This window comes from Anarhichas minor, unplaced genomic scaffold (assembly GCF_050575085.1).
Source record: "Anarhichas minor isolate MPS153535 unplaced genomic scaffold, ASM5057508v1 ptg000040l, whole genome shotgun sequence".
Classification (NCBI taxonomy): domain Eukaryota; kingdom Metazoa; phylum Chordata; class Actinopteri; order Perciformes; family Anarhichadidae; genus Anarhichas; species Anarhichas minor.
The window spans coordinates 16,223,890-16,237,619 of NW_027466486.1; the positions used below are offsets into that span (position 1 = coordinate 16,223,890).

General features: G+C 44.6%; 1 long non-coding RNA gene and 2 pseudogenes across 1 annotated transcript; 1 reads left to right on the plus strand and 2 right to left on the minus strand.

Annotated features, from left to right (window-relative positions):
• The first annotated feature begins 5,026 nt into the window (after positions 1-5,026).
• LOC142968671 (uncharacterized) lies at positions 5,027-6,254 on the plus strand. Its single transcript, XR_012959059.1, has 3 exons — positions 5,027-5,352; positions 5,668-5,756; positions 6,077-6,254. It is a non-coding gene; the product is annotated as an uncharacterized LOC142968671 (long non-coding RNA).
• An 849-nt stretch (positions 6,255-7,103) lies between these two features.
• Positions 7,104-9,853, minus strand: LOC142968327 (b(0,+)-type amino acid transporter 1 pseudogene; annotated as a pseudogene).
• Positions 9,854-9,922: 69 nt separating this feature from the next.
• On the minus strand, positions 9,923-11,502 carry LOC142967904 (b(0,+)-type amino acid transporter 1 pseudogene; annotated as a pseudogene).
• Positions 11,503-13,730: the final 2,228 nt, after the last annotated feature.

Sequence of the window (13,730 nt, forward strand, 5' to 3'; positions counted from 1 at the left end):
GCTGATGTAACCTCTGTTAGATGTCTCCTGGCTAAATGAATCTCTTGGTCAGGCTTGTGGTAACAGCAGGTTTATTCCACATCTGCATCTGCATTTATGACAAAGGACAACATAGAAGAATGGGTCATCTTGCGGACAACTGCGCATGCTCTGTCTTTCAGTAAATCCTCCGTTGCGTTCAGGATTACCCATAGTCCTTTGCGTCTACCATTCAGTGCAGGTACACATTTACAACAGCAGGTGGCGTACTTTTCCCATTTAGCGGGATTTAACCTGAACCTCTTCAACTATGTTACATACACCCCCCTTAAATCCTGCTAAATTGGGGCACATTGAACGAGAAAAAAAAAAAAATACCACAAAAGATACAATTTACAAAACTCCAGTTGCGTAGTCATAAGAGCATAACCAGTTCAGTCAGTTAGAAACTTTTCACTTGGAATTAAGTCAGCAAGGGATTGGCCAATCCCCCTACCAACATAGACACAAAAAGATGCCGTGTACACCTCTCATTTTGTAAACACTGCTCTATGACATAGGCAACTGTAAGATACCTCAGTTAAGTGTAAAAAAAAAAACTCAAAATAGTCAGCACTCTATCCAGAAAACATGTTCCTCACAAAAGAAAACAAAGAATCAACTGATGACACTGAGTCATCTACAATCTGTTCATTCATTTCACAAATGAGTCGAACTGGAGGTTTTACAGGTCTACCTGTCCTAGTGCAAAGTGGAGGCGGCTGTGCGCAAACTACATGGTCCTGCGTGAGTGCACCTAGCTGTGTGTCAGTTGCCTGTTTAGGGGAGGGGATATGTAGAGCTTCCTCTGCTGAGGGCTGGGAAGGTACTTCCTGGGACACCACACATCCAGCAGGGGGTCCAGGGGAAGGCAACTGTGCAGCTTGAACTGAAGGATCCGAGGTATTCAAAACCTCACACATAGTATGTGGGACCACAGTCACTCCAGTCTCTGAGGGTGGAGTGCTCACCGCCACAACAAGAGAACAATCGGGTTGGCTGGCTGTAGTGTCTCCATCACTTGCATCATCCATTTGTAGGAGCCAGTCAATTGTCTTTGTCACACTGTCCTGTACAGCAACAGGAACCACTGGGTCACATTGTCCACTTCCAGCAACTGAAGAGCAGCTTGACTCCAAGGCGTCGTCACCTTCCATCGGGAGAAAACTCACAGGGAGTAGGAGGTTTCTATGAACAACTTTTTCCCTTGATGTCGCAGGATCTCTGATGCTGTACACATTGATTCCAGGCCTCACAGATGCCACTTCATAAACGGTGGACTCCCATTTGTCTGCAATTTTCCTCTTGCCTCTCTCGCCGCGATTTGCAAGCAAGACTCTGTCGCCAACAGTGAGGGGTGACCCTTTTGCTTTGCGGTTGTAGTTCTTCGCCTGACGAGCCTGTTCTGTCCGACTGTTCAGCCGGGCAATGCGTGCAGCTTCAGACAGGTCATGTTTCAAGCGAGAGACAAACTCATGGTGGTCAACAACAGCACCATTAGGGAGGGCATGCTGGAACACAACATCAACAGGCAGACGCGGAATCCTCCCAAACATGAGAAAGAAAGGCGCAAAACCTGTTGTCTCGTGTTCAGTGCAGTTGTAGCAAAACGTCAGCATCTGAAGCATTTGTGGCCACCTAGCTTTGGACTGGGGCGGTAGAGCCCTTATCATGTTCCCAAGAGTCCTGTTGTATCGCTCGACAACTCCATTCCCCATAGGATGGTACGGGGTGGTATGTGATTTTTGAATGCCAGCCATCTCCAGGAGCTCCTTAATGAGATGACTCTCAAAATTGGCTCCCTGGTCCGAATGGATGCGTTTAGGGAAACCATATATGCAGAAAAAGTCATTCCAGAGACGGCGGGCAACCTGCTTCGCTGACTGATTTTTGCATGGGAATGCGTGCGACAGTTTGGAAAAGTGATCCGTGACAACTAAAACATCCACACTCTTCTTGTCAGTCTGTTCAGCAGTCCAGAAGTCAATACACACTAGTTCCATTGGTTCAGAGGTGCAAATGCTTTCAAGAGGAGCACGGCCGTTAGGCTCTGGGGTCTTTCCAACCACACAGCGAAAGCAGTTTTTCACGTGATTGATGATGTCACGTTCCATCCCTATCCAAAAGAACCTCTGCCTGGCGAGAGAAAGTGTGCGTGCCTGCCCCTGATGACCAGATGAGTCGTGGAGGCCATGGAGGACTTGGGTCTTCAGGGAGTCTGGAATAACAACCTGGTGAATTGTCATGTTCATTTGTCTGTCTTTCTTTACCTTGTACAACATGCCATCCTTTATGGAGAGCTTGGGCCATTGTCTCAACAGTTTCATCACTGCACGAGACTCACCAGCACGTTCACGCCTAGAGGGTCTCCTGCGACGCCGGACGTAAAAGAAAACTCTGCTTAAGACATCATCCTGCTCTTGCAGATTAACCAGTTCACTCTTTGGTAGCGAATCAATCTGGTTGACATCGGCAAGCTGGAGAATAGCTGGTCCTGTGCCTCTCACTTGACTGACACCTCCAGAGTCATGTGCATCCAACACAGCCGAGACATCCTGTGAAGAGAGGGACCCCTGCGGCGGAGGAGGTGGAGTGACAACAGCTCCCTCCTCGGACTGATCAACAACCAACTGGCAGTTAGTAGTACATCTGAATGCATCTTGTACTGTCCTATCCACCATTCCATTTACATTGTTCAGTAATGAGGCATACGGTTCAGTCACAAGACGGTGGCCTATGCATGACTGGACAAATGGCTCCCTACTCAGTGCATCGGCAACCACATTCTTTGTGCCAGGGACATAGTTTAGGTCAAAACTGTATGCTGCAAGCCTTGAAACCCATCTTTGTTCACATGCATCTAACCTAGGCTTAGTTAAGATGTATGTCAATGGATTATTATCCGTCCAGACTGAGAAACATCGCCCTTTCAGCCAATGGCTAAATTTGTCACAGACCGCCCATTTAAGAGCGAGAAACTCCAGCCGATGTGCTGGATAGTTCAGCTGGGAGTGTGACAGTGTCTTGCTGGCAAACGCCACTGGTCTGGCAATCTTTCCATCAGGAGGCAACTGTGAGAGCACAGCTCCGAGGCCATCAAAGGAGGCGTCAACAGCGAGGATGAATGGTGTATCAAAATCTGGATGGGCCAACGCGACACTGTGCACAAGCTCATGTTTCAAAGTTCTGAATGCTTCCCTGCACTCATCAGTCCAGTCAGTCCGGGACAGTTTAACATGGCCTCTTTTGAATTTTGGTTTATGGCCTCTTCCTCTTTTGTGTGGTGTGGCAGGCTCAGCCACAAGGTTGAACAGTGGCTTAGCTTTAGCTGAACATCCCTCAATAAAATGGTGGTAGTAGAGAACCATTCCCAAGAAAGATCTGATTTTCTTAGCACAAGGTGTTTTCCCATCAGAGTCCATCAGATCAGCTTCCTGCACATCATTTATAGCCTGTACTTTACTTGGATCCGTCCTAACACCATCTCCACTTATGATGTGTCCCAGAAACTTGACAGACCGGCGAAGAAAGTGGCACTTCTTAGGCGAGAGCTTCAGGTTGTTAGCAGCAAGGCGTGAGAAAACCATCTGCAGACGCTCAAGCGCAACCTGTTCAGATGGAGCAAAGACCATAAGGTCATCCAGGTAGCATAACAGGCTTGTGAAGTTCTCATCGCCAAAGATGGACATCATCATTCGCATAAAAGTGGCAGGACTGTTTGTCAGGCCCTGGGGCATCCTGTTATACTCATGGAGACCGAATGGGGAGGAAAACGCTGTGTATTTCTTGTCGTCCTCGTGCAGCCTGACATTGTAGAACCCTGATGTGAGGTCCATTGTGGAGAAGAACACATTGCCACCAAGTGCAGCAAGGGAGTCTGTCTGATGAGGCAACGGATGTGCGTCCTTCACTGTTCTTGCGTTCAACCACCTGAAGTCATTACAGATGCGAAGATCCTTTGTCGGCTTGACAACCAGGACGAGGGGAGATGAATACTCGCTCTGAGATTTACGAATTATTCCCAATTCCTCCATCTCATTCAGAGCTGTACGAAGCTTGTCATAATGGCACGGTGGGACCCGCCTGAATGGAAGTCTGAAGGGCTTGTCATCCACTAAGCGGATTCTGTGGACAAAATCTGTCGCCTCACCACAGTCCATTTTGTGCCTCGAAAAGGTGGACTCATACTGCTCAATGAGCTGCAGCAGCTTATTCTTCCATTCGAGGGAAACTTCACAAGATGAGAGGTCCACGTCCTGCAGGCCCATGTCATTTAGGATGTGCGATATCTCCTCTTCCGACCTTGGTGCAGGTGGTGAGCTCTGTGTGTATTGCGCACCGGATTGGATGCGATCGGGTTCAGGTAAGTCCTGCACAGAAAGACAGGGGGACACATCTGCAACCTTTGCATTTCTTTTAATGGTGAGAGGCTTGTCAGTGGGATTTACTATTTTGACTGGAACCCAACCATCTCCCCATAAGAAAGTAACAACTCTCCCCACCATAATTTGTGCAGGCCTGGCTTTGGACTGGGTGGGTTCGATGATGACCGTACTCCCCACTCCAGTGATGTCAGATGCAGGCAGTTTAGCCCACACTAAATGTTCAGACATCGGCTGTAGAGTGACACATCTTTTGAGTTTAGCTGTGCCGATCCTGTTTGGCATTGCACCGCCCTCCCACTCATCCGAGTAGGACAGCAGGGATGCCAAATGGGGCAACTTATCATTGGGAGCACCGTTCACTGGAGACGAGATGTTTTGGCCACTTACAGTTTCTTTCATCCGTGGTATGAGCCACTTGATGGCATTGCTGCCGAGAATCATTTCATCAGTTTGGCCTGGCACAACTAGAACAGGAATTACCACCTTATAGCCATAAACTGATGCAGTGAGGTCATACATGGCAGAAGGTGTGATCAGGTGACCCCCACAGCCAACAATAACAAAGTCCTCAGCTGATTTCTTTTCAATGTTAGGAATGGACTGTGAAAGTTTTGTGGCCGCTGCCTCACTTATAGTGCATGCCATAGATCCACTGTCTATTAATGCTCTGAGAACATGCTCTCCATCAGTAATCACATCTGTGTAGAATAGGCTGTCAGTCTTTGAGAGTCTCTGCAAGCCTTGCACAATCAGTGTTTTTTGTGATGGCACTATGCTGCTGTAGGTGTGATACAACGTTTCATAATCATCAATGTCTGTCAAATCCAAGGTGGGAGGTTCACTCACTTGATCTGCGCTGTCCTCCCCTGCACGCAGATCATTCAGTTTCCCTGCTGACCATAGTCAGAAGGACGTCTTCCCTCTGGGCAGTTGCGTCTTGGGTGGCCAGGTAAGTGGCACAGGAAACAGAGCCTGTTCTCTCGACAGTGTGTGAGGGCAGAGTGAGAGCCGTCTTTACAAATGGAACATGGCGTCTCATTTAATCCCTCAACTCTTGGAAGCCTGTTGTTGGAATGTGGCTTTTTGTTGGCTTGAGCATAACCCGGGCCCTGGAGCAACACTTTCTCTAGCATTCCAATTAACCTCTCCAGAGTAGAGGTCTCTTGACTCACAGCCTTTTTCTGTTCGGGGATGTCTGAAACTGAAGTAGCATTAGCGCTAACCTCAACTTTATTCATGTTGATTCTGCTACCCCCCACTGTAGAAGACCTGAGTCCCTTCTCTAGATGGTATTCATCTAACACTTCCTGAACTTCACGAGCTGACCATTTATCCATTGTCTTGGACCTAAAGGTAAGAGCTAGATCTTTACTGGGGCAGTGTCTGATGAACATCCGTGTGACTTCAACACTGGGGTTGTCAAACATTTTACCCTGCTCTTCAAGACCACTTGCAGCAACATCAGCTGCTCGGTTCAGTCTAAGCCAATACTCATATGGATCCTCATGTTCTTTTGCGGTGGTGGAATAAAAGTCAGCCAGAGGCACAGATGAGCAATAGCTCGTACTGAAATGTCTGCGGAGGAGTCCATAGATGGCCTGTGGGTTATGCCGGACATTAACTTCACCGTTTCTTATTCCAAATCTCACAACGTCCTTTGCTCTGCCTCTCAGGTGGATGAGAATTTCCTCAGCCTGATTCTCGAGCTGAACGCCACTCTTTCTGATGTAATTCTTCATTGATTCTTCCCATTCGTCAACAGCCAGCGTATCCGAACTCTCCCCTCGGAATACAGGTGGGTCCTTGACTCCTCTCTGAGTTACCAGCTGGACTTGGGAGAGATCCAGTGTGTGGCTGGAGTCTTTCTTTTGGAATGTTTCTTCATGACTTGTAGGCACAGAAGCTGCAGGGCTTGATGTGTTGAAGCGTGACATAATGCTATCAGCTAGCTGTTGCCCTATCTGCTGCACAATAGTGCTCATTTGGTCAACTAGTCTCACATCATCAAGGGGAGGGTCTGGAACTGATGTACTAGTGCACTGTGGTGGATGTATTGGCTGACTCTGAGGTGTCACTACTTCCCTATGTCTGAAAGGACCGTGCACCAAATCCTCACCATAAGCTGTTCTATCCCCCACCTGACGGTCACCTAGTGAAAATGGAACAGGTGTGGTACGCAGCCCCCTACCCCTGCCAAAACTGATAGGAGTCATATCGGAGGTACCAAATTCATTGAGACTCATACTTAACAGCAAAATACTCACTCAATCTCATACAGTCTCAAGGGAATATGGCTGGGTTAGCTAAATAAACCTGACAGTCAGATACAGCGAAAAAGGAATTGCAGCCCCAAAATGATGCAGTGGTGAGAAGACATCTGCCCGGTCCGGCGTAGTCATGGACGGGTCACGGCACCAATGTAACCTCTGTTAGATGTCTCCTGGCTAAATGAATCTCTTGGTCAGGCTTGTGGTAACAGCAGGTTTATTCCACATCTGCATCTGCATTTATGACAAAGGACAACATAGAAGAATGGGTCATCTTGCGGACAACTGCGCATGCTCTGTCTTTCAGTAAATCCTCCGTTGCGTTCAGGATTACCCATAGTCCTTTGCGTCTACCATTCAGTGCAGGTACACATTTACAACAGCAGGTGGCGTACTTTTCCCATTTAGCGGGATTTAACCTGAACCTCTTCAACTATGTTACATAGACATCAACATTTGTTCCCTGAAAGGAGTTCTCAAAGTTCTCAGTGTGTCCCTGGAAAAGCATCACAACACCTCCCAATATGATCACGGCCAGTGCCAGCAGTTTGACTACCATGGAAACCACCTGGATGGCGGTGGCCAAGCGGACGCTCAGACAGTTTACTGCGGTCAGCACCATGATAACTCCTGCAGCGACCAACTTCAACACCAATTGCGGAGGGTTGCATCCGCTGTAAAAGGGGGCCACGACATATTCAGCAAAACTCAGAGCAATTCCTGTGGCACTGGCAGGCCTCATGACAGCGATGAAGCTGAGGACAAACATAAAGGCGACCACTTTCCCTGCTGTCCGCAGCATGTAGATATATTCCGCTCCAGACTCTGGTATGACTGTGCCAAGCTCAGCATAGCAGAGACCCCCAAGCATGGCTATCAACCCACAGAAAGTCCATATAACAAAGCTGGCCCCGGGGCTGCCGATGGCGGACAGCACAAACTGGGGGGATATGAAAATCCCGGATCCTATCATGGTTCCAGCAATGAATGACACAGCTCCTATAATCCCCACTTCCCTCTTCAGATTGAGTCTCTGTGTGTCACTCATCATCGTTTGAAAGCTGCTCCGTCTTGAAAGGCATTCGCAGAGGACACTGGACACACAGAGACCTGGCTGTAAATTAACTGCTAAATGTTGGGTAATTTTAAAGCCATGTACAACAGGAAGTTAACCTCCTTAAATATCCACAAAACCAAGGCGTAGCCTTCGATTTTGCTCATAACTTCACGCTGTCTTCACAGACAATCATGCTTTCCCTTTTTACAGCAAAGCGTCATTGATATTAATGATTTTGTGTCTAAATCAGCGGTAGGTACTGTGATGGGAAAATATATTATCGTATTATGCTTAGTTTTAAAGAATGTAAGTATTAAAAGTGCAGACACAGAACAGTAGTTCTGTAGATTTAATTAGTTTAGTATCCAGGCGTCTTGTTATCTGTTATCTTGTACACTGTTTCTTTGTTGGTAAGACGGAGACACAGAGAGACCTTGACTAACAGAGATCCTTTGTCTGAAATACTTTTACTCCCCTTTTGACGCATTATCTGAAGTTGTAACGGCGTGAACCTTTGTATGCATAAATGATGTTGAATATTGCATTTCCGAAGAAGGTTTCACGCAGTCTACTGAATACATGGCTGTTGTGCTTTCTTCCCTCTTGCGCAAGAGAATAAACGGAAAAAGACAACTTTGAATCTTCTGATGACTTCATTATTGATTTGAGAACACAAACTCTCTCCTCCCGATTAACCTAGAAATTTTCCACCACAGTACATTTTTCATGAGTTTGTATACAAATAAAATTTACAAAATTTCTAAAATACTGCTTGTTCCGAGGTTATTGCTCTGGCAGTGTAAGACTAATATTTAGATTATTCTGCTTGTCTTTAAAGTACTAACAGGGCAAGGACAAATTTAAGTATGACATTGAATATAATTTAGCTGATTTCAGTGCTTCAGTCCTGTTGTAATGGGATGTCAATTGTAGGGCTGTCAACAAATATTCTAAATCTTTATTTAGTTTATTTGAATGGTAAAAAACAAAACAGATAATGTGCAAGACTAGATTGTAGAATAGATAAATTAGTTCGAACCTTTGTGTTTTTAGAGAACACATATTTCAGCGTCACTTTTGGCCAATTATGACAGTCCTAGTCCACTGAACAGACATTTTCTCCAACTGCATTTTTTTCATTCAGGAATTTGAATGCTCCTTTTCCAACCTTAATGTGAGTGGTTTGCGTTAGGGCTCCCATGTTACAGAGGAATAAATAAATATATACACATAGCAAATACTAACAAATTAATAATAGATCAATAATGACATATCACTTACACCACATTTTAGGACTGTAAATCCTCTGCTGATAGGTTCATGTCACCAGGGGATCCACTGATACTCAATACAAATATGAGGTTACTCCAAAAAATGGCAAAAATGAACCCACAGTTTGTTGATGTGTGTCGTTCTATCTTACAAGCTGTGGAAGCCTGAGATATCATCAGCCTAATTGACACAAGCTGGCACGTCTGGTATTTATTTGATGTGGTGTTAACCACTGCTTCATGGATTGTTGTTGTAGCCATACTGTCTTAAGTTTGGGACACTTTTATGAAAAGTGCTTTTCACCTCACCTGGCTCCCCTTAATGGGAAATAGCAATGGTTCTGCTTCAAGCGCCATCTGGAGGACAGGTTCCTCACGCTACCACTAGAGTGAGCCCAATCACTCTGTGAGGGAAAAATCATTGTGGCCTCTTGTATCAGTGATTCACTCTTTTAGTCACAACCCGAAGGTGATTATTGGAATATAAATTTACTGGTAAATTGAGGGCTTCGCTTTGAGGAGCAGCTCCTGCCTCACTAACACTATTCAGTACAACACCATCATTGCCAAAGCTCCAACAATGTTCCGTCAGTTTTCAATCTTTCCCTCACTTGAGAGCAAGAGGACCCAAAGATATTTGAACTCCTTTGTTCAAGCAGCAACTCGTCCCAACCTGCTCTTTTCCAGCAGAATACCATGGGCTCCTACTTGGAGGTGCTGGTTCTCTTTCCAGCCACTTCACACTGCCTGCAATCATCCTAGGATGCACTGCAATTTACGGTCTGATGGAGCCAGGAAAAGTGAATTATCTGCAAAAAGAAGAGATGCGATGCTGAGATTACCGTACCAGGCACTATCTGCCCCTCTGCTGTGCCATGAGATTCTGTCCACGTAAATAACAAACAGAACTGGTGATGAAGCACAACATTGGCTTAGTTCAGCATCCACAGCGAATACATCAGCTTCTTGCTCATAATTTGGAAAGAGATCCACTCCAGCTATACAAGGACAAGACAGAATGTTTGTGGATCGGTTGCTTTATGCCCAAGATGCCGATTCATAGAGAGCTTGGAATCACTTTCAATCCAGCCCTTCGCATTTTACCTTGGGAGACATTACCAGGGGCTATTGTCCACAGCATCATGGCTCCCAGAATCACAGGGTCCCATGAACCCCTACACCAGAATAAGGGAGCAATTTCCAGAGGAAATACAAAGTAATTTAATAAACTAATAATTAAACTAATAAAGTAATATGCCCAGTTCTATGGTGAGACAGCAGGTTCCACCCTACAGAGGGCTCCCAGAGACTTCTGACATCAGGTGATTTTTGGCAGTAACTCATTAAAAGGCAGTGGTAATCTTTTTCAATACACAAATGTGTGTTAACAAGGATTTGTCAAGCTCGTAAATGACTGCATACAGCTCTTCGCGCAAGATTGTTATGACTTTACAATACAATGACACAGCTATCTTTATGTAATGGTATAGCTTCTGATACATAAACTGTAGGTGAGGGTCTAAGGTGCTAATGTTAAAAGTATACTTTGGGAAAATCCTGATCCCTGCAGCCATAGCTGCCAAAGACCCTGCTGAGTAGATCTGGGTGTAGACTGTTGTCGGTCATTGTATGTTGGTACTGTTGTGCCGTTGAATGTATTATTGTCTGACATGTACAGTGCTATGGTGAAAAATGTCCCCTTGGTGACAATAAAGTTTTAAGTCTGAAAGTCTAAAGTCTATTTCTTGACTATAGTAACTCTTGAGCATGAAAGTTCATTGTAAAAACATGAAACACTTCTGGATGTTTCAGCTCCTCAGTAAGAAAATTCAAAGTGTTCCAACCGTCATAAGACCACAAGCCCTGAAAGCAATGCCAATGGAGCTGACATCAACATTTGTTCCCTGAAAGGAGTTCTCAAAGTTCTCAGTGTGTCCCTGGAAAAGCATCACAACACCTCCCAATATGATCACGGCCAGTGCCAGCAGTTTGACTACCATGGAAACCACCTGGATGGCGGTGGCCAAGCGGACGCTCAGACAGTTTACTGCGGTCAGCACCATGATAACTCCTGCAGCGACCAACTTCAACACCAATTGCGGAGGGTTGCATCCGCTGTAAAAGGGGGCCACGACATATTCAGCAAAACTCAGAGCAATTCCTGTGGCACTGGCAGGCCTCATGACAGCGATGAAGCTGAGGACAAACATAAAGGCGACCACTTTCCCTGCTGTCCGCAGCATGTAGATATATTCCGCTCCAGACTCTGGTATGACTGTGCCAAGCTCAGCATAGCAGAGACCCCCAAGCATGGCTATCAACCCACAGAAAGTCCATATAACAAAGCTGGCCCCGGGGCTGCCGATGGCGGACAGCACAAACTGGGGGGATATGAAAATCCCGGATCCTATCATGGTTCCAGCAATGAATGACACAGCTCCTATAATCCCCACTTCCCTCTTCAGATTGAGTCTCTGTGTGTCACTCATCATCGTTTGAAAGCTGCTCCGTCTTGAAAGGCATTCGCAGAGGACACTGGACACACAGAGACCTGGCTGTAAATTAACTGCTAAATGTTGGGTAATTTTAAAGCCATGTACAACAGGAAGTTAACCTCCTTAAATATCCACAAAACCAAGGCGTAGCCTTCGACTTTGCTCATAACTTCACGCTGTCTTCACAGACAATCATGCTTTCCCTTTTTACAGCAAAGCGTCATTGATATTAATGATTTTGTGTCTAAATCAGCGGTAGGTACTGTGATGGGAAAATATATTATCGTATTATGCTTAGTTTTAAAGAATGTAAGTATTAAAAGTGCAGACACAGAACAGTAGTTCTGTAGATTTAATTAGTTTAGTATCCAGGCGTCTTGTTATCTGTTATCTTGTACACTGTTTCTTTGTTGGTAAGACGGAGACACAGAGAGACCTTGACTAACAGAGATCCTTTGTCTGAAATACTTTTACTCCCCTTTTGACGCATTATCTGAAGTTGTAAAGGTGTGAACCTTTGTATGCATAAATGATGTTGAATATTGCATTTCCGAAGAAGGTTTCACGCAGTCTACTGAATACATGGCTGTTGTGCTTTCTTCCCTCTTGCGCAAGAGAATAAACAGAAAAAGACAACTTTGAATCTTCTGATGACTTCATTATTGATTTGAGAACACAAACTCTCTCCTCCCGATTAACCTAGAAATTTTCCACCACAGTACATTTTTCATGAGTTTGTATACAAATAAAATTTACAAAATTTCTAAAATACTGCTTGTTCCGAGGTTATTGCTCTGGCAGTGTAAGACTAATATTTAGATTATTCTGCTTGTCTTTAAAGTACTAACAGGGCAAGGACAAATTTAAGTATGACATTGAATATAATTTAGCTGATTTCAGTGCTTCAGTCCTGTTGTAATGGGATGTCAATTGTAGGGCTGTCAACAAATATTCTAAATCTTTATTTAGTTTATTTGAATGGTAAAAAACAAAACAGATAATGTGCAAGACTAGATTGTAGAATAGATAAATTAGTTCGAACCTTTGTGTTTTTAGAGAACACATATTTCAGCGTCACTTTTGGCCAATTATGACAGTCCTAGTCCACTGAACAGACATTTTCTCCAACTGCATTTTTTTCATTCAGGAATTTGAATGCTCCTTTTCCAACCTTAATGTGAGTGGTTTGCGTTAGGGCTCCCATGTTACAGAGGAATAAATAAATATATACACATAGCAAATACTAACAAATTAATAATAGATCAATAATGACATATCACTTACACCACATTTTAGGACTGTAAATCCTCTGCTGATAGGTTCATGTCACCAGGGGATCCACTGATACTCAATACAAATATGAGGTTACTCCAAAAAATGGCAAAAATGAACCCACAGTTTGTTGATGTGTGTCGTTCTATCTTACAAGCTGTGGAAGCCTGAGATATCATCAGCCTAATTGACACAAGCTGGCACGTCTGGTATTTATTTGATGTGGTGTTAACCACTGCTTCATGGATTGTTGTTGTAGCCATACTGTCTTAAGTTTGGGACACTTTTATGAAAAGTACTTTTCACCTCAACTGGCAGAGGACACTGGACACACAGAGACCTGGCTGTAAATTAACTGCTAAATGTTGGGTAATTTTAAAGCCATGTACAACAGGAAGTTAACCTCCTTAAATAGCCACTAAACCAAGGCGTAGCCTTCGACTTTGCTCATAACTTCAATGACACAGCTCCTATAATCCCCACTTCCCTCTTCAGATTGAGTCTGGTCTCCATTTTTTAAGAGCTGATGTCTCCTCAAAGACACAATGGACACTAGACATGTACTATGGAATACAGAACTAGCTGTAGATTTACAGTTAACTGTTTGGGACCTGAAATTACTCTTCACCCTGGAGCAAGGCGTATCTGTTTTTCTGCTATGATCTGGCTTGAAACAGAGTTTCCATTTCAGGAGGCAGTGCCATGATGTAACTAAAAATAAATAGTCTGCTGACTGCAGTCAAACTATATTTTCTTAAATCTCTTGAAGCCATTCGATTGATCACCTAGGTTTGGTGGTGTTAAAGGTTTTCTCCATTCGTTATATAACACAGCTAGGTACAATGTGTCCAAAAGGTTGTTTTGGCTGAAACCAGTTATATTCTATGTAAAATATTGTGTGGCCAGCTTAAGACAGGGCAGCCCTTCTTCTCAATCATGGTGCAATCAGAATATCAGAGTCCAGT